This window comes from Limulus polyphemus, unplaced genomic scaffold, assembly GCF_000517525.1.
Source record: "Limulus polyphemus unplaced genomic scaffold, Limulus_polyphemus-2.1.2 Scaffold2545, whole genome shotgun sequence".
In the NCBI taxonomy this organism is placed as follows: domain Eukaryota; kingdom Metazoa; phylum Arthropoda; class Merostomata; order Xiphosura; family Limulidae; genus Limulus; species Limulus polyphemus.
In genome coordinates, this window is record NW_013668155.1 from 23,483 (window position 1) to 30,097 (window position 6,615).

The 6,615-nt window shown below is 36.4% G+C and overlaps 1 protein-coding gene across 1 annotated transcript in view; it reads left to right on the top strand.

The window, feature by feature from the left end:
• The first annotated feature begins 599 nt into the window (after window positions 1-599).
• The window catches only part of LOC106467252 (CDK-activating kinase assembly factor MAT1-like), a 23,130-nt gene continuing 17,114 nt past the window's right edge, over window positions 600-6,615 (top strand). The window contains exon 1 of the mRNA XM_013927580.2: window positions 600-747. The gene's annotated coding sequence lies outside the window, so the exon portion shown is untranslated. The remainder of the gene's footprint in view (window positions 748-6,615) is intronic.

Here is a 6,615-nt window from a genome sequence, read left to right on the forward strand (position 1 = left end):
TATTTACTACAACAACGCCCTCTGTGATATTCTCAGGTGAACTGATTTATTTGCAAGTATCAGATAGATCTGCTTAGTAACGAGAGGATCTAGCAGAAAACTTCGAAAATAAATTGAATTTGAAAACTTAAATGAAACGATAAACGAAAGGAAATGACATCTAGCTAGTCAATACCACTCACTGATAACTCTTGGTCTACACTTTTACCAACGAATAGTGTGATTAAACATAACATTATAACACCCGTATGGCTAAAAGAGCGAGCATGCTCAGTGACAGTATTCTAACCTGCGACCCCGCAAATTCCAAGTCGGTGAGGTGAGGCATAACCATTAGGCCATAAGATGCCTGGACGGAGAAGAAAAATATATTATTTTTCAAACGATTTGTAATTGGTCTCGGAATCAAGCTACGAATAATTTAATGATACTTAGTATTTAATATTTTAGCATAGAGAATGACAGAGATTCACCTAAAATTAATATAAATTATTTGATTTATTTTCAAATCTTTCTAACCACGTTCGAATTTACAGAAATTACAATAAATACCAGGAAATTATTCGTATAACCAATGTCAGTTACATCGTAATTCCGTGAGAGGACGTCCCATTCCTACATTGTTAACATTGTGGGAAAGAATCATATAAACCTGAAGCTCCCAGGATAGTAATAGGTTGCTATTGTTATCGCTATCAGGCAGAGGAAGAACGTACCTAACATTGTGATTGATTCACTGAGAGCAAGGTAATTAAGTTTTGTTGTATGTTAGTATCCTAGCGATAAAAATAGAACTCCAGACTCAGTTTGTAAGATTAAAGTTGCATATTGACAGTGGTGAGTCTTATCTTATGATCTTTTCCTACGGAACTTGAAACTAACTTTCGGAGGAAAGCTGGGCATGGCCTAATGTAATTACAATTACTGAATTAGTATTACTATTATGATTATGATGTAGCATTGCATTTGTAGAATGTCATAGATCAGTTTGGCAAATGGCCTTAAGTTTACTTATATTAAGTGCAATGTAAATTGTATTTGTAACGCATGTGGGGTTATTATTTGGGTTCTGCGTTTCATATATTATAGATGGGGACTCGCTCAGTTATGTCAATAGAGTTGCGAGATGCTACATGTTAACTTTAAAAAATTATTATTATGTTAATATTTACGTACGTTTTCCTTGTCTTTTAGTTGAGCTTTCTCTTGATTGAATATAATATTAGTAAAATTATGTTCATGATAAATATAAATGAGTGACATTGAATAGCACTGAATTTTATACAGCAATAGCTATACTATAGTACATGGTCACATGTAAGTTAGTTGATTAGTTTTGCCAGTAGGCAATAATCATTCTCTTTTGAATTGCAATCTTATAACTTGGTAGCAAATACTAATGTAAATAAAATGAGAACTGGAGACTGATATACCAGATGCTAAAGAACATAGAAAATATATTGGATATTTTTTGGAACTTTGTTAGAAGTGTTGTGATTTATAATTGGTTGATCAGAGAGTTTGTAAATGTTGTATTATCAAACAGATTTCCATAATTAATTTTTAGAGTTGAATTTTTTCTTTTGGGTTCTTTTTCCAAATCTTTTGTGTGAAAGTTATGTATTACGATTAGAAGTTTTGGAATTGTGTGAAAATTGTTTTGCTGAGTTAGTTGAGTTGCTAGTAAAAGTTCAGGCCCAGTATTTTTGATTTGTTATCATATTCTGTTTTACTAGTAAAAACTAAAATAAATTCTCAAATTTGTTTTGAAAAATGCTTGTATTAACATTTCAGTTATTATTAGTGTTGAATAAAGAATCTGTTAACATAAGACTTTCATTACAGAAAAATAATCTAGCAATTGTGGTGGATAAGACATTTAAATTTTAAGCCATCCAGGCACTGCTCTGTTGCTTGTAGTAAAACTAACAGAATTTTAGAGTGTATTATCAGACATTGATTATAACTTAAGTCGAAAGCACAAATTAACTCTTTACAAGTAATGTGTTAAGCCTCATTTCAAATACTGTGTAGTTTGGGTCTGATCTAGAAAAGGATATTGACTTAATGGAATGATTCGTAGGAGGATTACCAAGATGAGTCTGGGGATGGAAGTGTTATCATACAGGGATAGGTTAAGATCTCATAACTTGTTTTTCTTTGGAAAAGGAGGTTAAGAGGTGATCTTATTGAAGTTCAGAAAAGTATCTAGAGGATCAGTCAGATAAAGGCCTCTGAAGGCAGTAAGTCAAGAAACACAGTATATAATTTAGGAAGAAAAAAAAAGGCTTGTCAGTAATGGAGTTTGGTAGCTTATAAGAACTTAAGTTGGGAAGTGACAATTTCTTGAAAAATATAGGGTGGTTTTGATTTTCTTTTAAAGTTGATGTGTAGGGACAGGACTTATTGGTTCCTTCTTTTGTGTCTTTTAGACAGAATTGCATTTACTAAACTAGTATGAAATTTAATGAGGAAAACTTCAAAATAGTTTTCCTAAATCTTACACAATTATTCCTCAAAGATGGGTCATCAAATTGAGACTTGGTTAGTCTAGTCAGGTTAAAGTATTCACTCTCAGTTAGCCTGTGAAATGTATTAATGTCTGTTCCACCTGATATTTTTACTGCTGCGCTCGTGTTCTTCAAAATATTTACCACATGTATTGTTAAAGCTGTTATGGTCTTTCATTCTTAAGTGTACTATACATCCTGGCATGAGTTTGGTACATCTCGTGTCAGTCGTCGAACATCGGGTTTATTGAGCGGCAGCTTCAGACTGCCCTCAATCGTTGTTGACATGGACCACTGCAAACGGTTTTAAATTTTCTTTTTCCAAAACCATTTGCATGCATTTTTGCCGCCAACGGGGTCTCCACCCCGATCCCGAGCTCTGCCTCAGTGATATAGTTATTTGTGTGGTCCCTGAGGCGAAGTTCTTGGGGCTTATCTTTGACTGTAAGCTTAGCTTCATTCCACACATCAAGCAGCTGCGTGTCAAGTGTGCAAGGGCTCTGAACATCCTCCGTGTCTTCTCTTCTATCTCTTGGGGAGAGGATTGATGTTCTATGCTCAGGATCTGTCATGCCCTGATTCGATCCAAACTGGACTATGGGTCTTTGGTCTATGGTTCTGCCAGGACCTTGGCCCTGAAGATGCTGGACCCCATTCACCATTTGGGGCTTCGGCTTTGCACCGGTGCTTTTCGCACTTCTCCAGTCCAGAGTTTGTACACTGAGTCCCATGAACCTTCTCTTCACCTCTGTCATTTGCAACTTTCTTTACAATATGCTACTAAGCTTCGATCCTTACCACGGCATCCCACCTGGGATTATGTCTTTCTTCCTCGGTGGGCAATGCTCTTTCAGAACAGACGGTCTGCTATTCCTCTGTTTGGCCTTTGTATCCGGGTGCTATTGGCAGAATTGGGTCTGGCATTGGATGACATTGCTGTCCCCAATGATCAGCCCATTCCACCATGGCTTATTACCATCCCTTCCTGTGACTTTTCCTTGAGTCATCTGAGGAAGGTGGATACTCCCAATTGGAAGTACCGTCTTCTTTTTGCTGAACATCTGTCGAGCCATTCTTCTCTTCCTATTTACACAGATGGTTCGAAATCGGGTGACTCTGTAGGTTCTGCCATGGTGTGCTGTGGCTCGGTAGTTGCTCACAGGATCCCCTCTACAGTTTCTGTGTTCACTGCCGAGTTGTATGCTATTTCTCTTGCCCTGGATCATGTGGAAGCTATGCAATACAGTAATTGTACTATTTACACTGATTGTCTTAGCTCTCTACTGGCCCTGGAATCGCTTAATGTTAGTTCTCACTCTGTTCTCGACGATATTCAACCCCGAATGGTCCACCTTTCTCTATCTTCTATTTCCATCCAGTTTTTCTGGATCCCTGGCCACGTCGGTATTCACGGGAACAAGTTCGCTGACACCACAGCTATGTCCGTCTGCTCTGGTGCCATCACGGCCGTGCCTGTCCCATACATGGACTACGGTCCTGTCTTCAAGGCGCGGCTTCGTGCCAGTTGGCAGTCGACTTGGAGTGAGCAACGCCATAATAAGCTTTTCCAGATCAAACCTTCTGTTGGTCCTTGGCCGTCTTGCTTCCGTAAGGATCGGAAGGAGGAAGTAGTCCTGGCAAGGCTACGCATTGGTCATAGTTTTTTAACCCATCGTTTTCTTTTATCAGGTATTGACCCACCGATGTGTAGCCATTGTGACATTTCAAGTCACAAAAGCCCACATTTTACTGTCGTGCCGTCGTTATGACCGTGAGCGGCGGCATCATTTTAGACACATTTTATCTAAAAGTTTACCCCTGACGATGGACAGTGCCATTGGTAATGGTGACACTGTCCGATTAAATTGTATTTTTAATTTTTACACACTATAGGCCTTTTTAATTATATATAAATCTTTTATCGACATGTATTGGTTTTAACACACTGTATTTTTACATTTTACTTTAATTTACTTTCATTGTTTTTACCGGTTGTTTGGCGCAGATAGCATTGCTGCTTTACGCCATAAAACACCAACCAACCAACAGATAGTAGCTTCTACATACATATATATGGATGTAAGATTTTCTTTTTCATAGGCTTAGAATACATGCAAAGGTTGAATACATATTGCTTGATCTGAAAAAATAATACTCTGAAAAGGTAATAATTACTAACCACCAGTTTGGATCAGACAATAGTTTTTCTTCAATTTTTGAATCTTAGAATGTTCTTTGATTATTTGAAAATGTTAATATCTCGTTATTAAGCCTTTATCCTAACACAAACGTATTTTTCACTACATAATAAACTACAGAGTCTGTCATTACTCAAGTTATAAGCATGAATGTTGGACTATTTTTGTTTTAGATCATGTTTTAAATAAGGATCATGTGTTTTACACCAAATTTTACTCAGTCAAATCACTTACTTATTTGTATACCATTAATTATTGGTAGAGTATACATACTGCATCATATTGAATAAGTTTGTCTTTGCCTGTTACAACATGCACTGCAAGAAACAAACAAATAATTGAGACCACTAATTTTCTAAATGCAATACATAGGCGAACTCAGCAGGAATTAATGGGTTTAATTGCAGTACTAGTAGTATTTTTGTTTTCATTGGTTTGTGTGATTAAAACGTTATTAGGGGCCTGTGTGCTGTTTTCCAGCACACGAATTTCCAGTAAAGTAGTCAGTTGGGACCATCTAACTGGAGTTTTTGAAAGGTGCCGAGTTACTGAGTGCATTTATGCTTCACTCTGAACTCTGATTTCACCGAGAAGGAAGTGTCAAAACACGGGAGGTTCACAATAACAATTTTTAATAACAAACCATTATCAAAGTTAGAAACGTAAGACAAAACGAAGGCAAGTGTTCATGGTGAGTGTTGTTGAACTGGTAAGAGATATGAGAAACCTTTAATAGATTTATCTTGAGAGTCTTCTGTAAGCTACACAAAAAAGAAAGTTAAATGTAAAATAACTCAATGTTAAATTGAAAGTAAGCTAAACTGAATACAAACTATAAGTCGTATAATGCCTTAGCAAAACCTAAGGTCTATCGAAAGTTACTCTTACAGGGGCAAATCTGGCCTTAAATACGAAACACAATAACATATATAAAACCATGTTTGTACACGACCGCATCTTGCACATATGACCTTTGTCCATTATAATTCAAATGCAAGAGCATGGTGGCAGCTCTAGCTCTAAATTCGTTTGCCAACACAAAATACTACCATCTATCTTAAAATGGTATAAGGTATCTTTTCTGCAAGAAAAGTTGGCTGACCATCAGTTAGTGGATCTATGTCTCTTATGCACCAAATAAAGGAAATGCGAGTTATTTACTAGAGTAATTTTCAGCATCCAACTGAACCGAAAGAAAATATAAAAAATGTATACGTTAAATAAAGGCAGAGTTAATGCATAATAGTCCTATACCACACCTGTAACCAACAAATTCATGGAGCTTCATGCAATTTGGTAAATAAATAGCTAAGCAAAATGTGTTTATAAAGCCTAAGGGTGACGCCATCGGTAATTATAGAGTTAATTTGTACTAGGTGTCTTCTGTATTCATTTTATCACTGCAGTTGGTTACCAGAACAGGCAAAAGCGCGTCTATACAAGAGCAAGATTCCTAATGATGTTATGGTAATTCAATAATAAACACACACTTGCCTGATCTCTGTAAGATCTAGAGAATCAATGATATAGTATATGGAAGGATAGGTGTAGTGATCTGTGCTGGTGGTGGAAAGAAACAAGACATAGTGATGAATCCTGAAATATAATGTGTTATTATTGGAGGTGGACTGAAGGATGGCTGGTCCTCAAGTGGAAAGGGCTATTGCATTTTAGAGCAGGTAAGATAATAAAGGTAAAAATATGATAAAATGTATTTGAATAAATAAAATAAAAACGAAGAATTATATATAAAAAAATGGATTAATCAAGGTAAATATTCACACAAGAAGAAGCAAGGGTGGCAGAAAAATGAAAGCAAACACATTGTTACGTCTCCAGTCGTTAGTTAATTTTCCGTAACTTCGTTCCGACACAAGTCCTTTCTTAAATAAAACTGGTTTATCTTT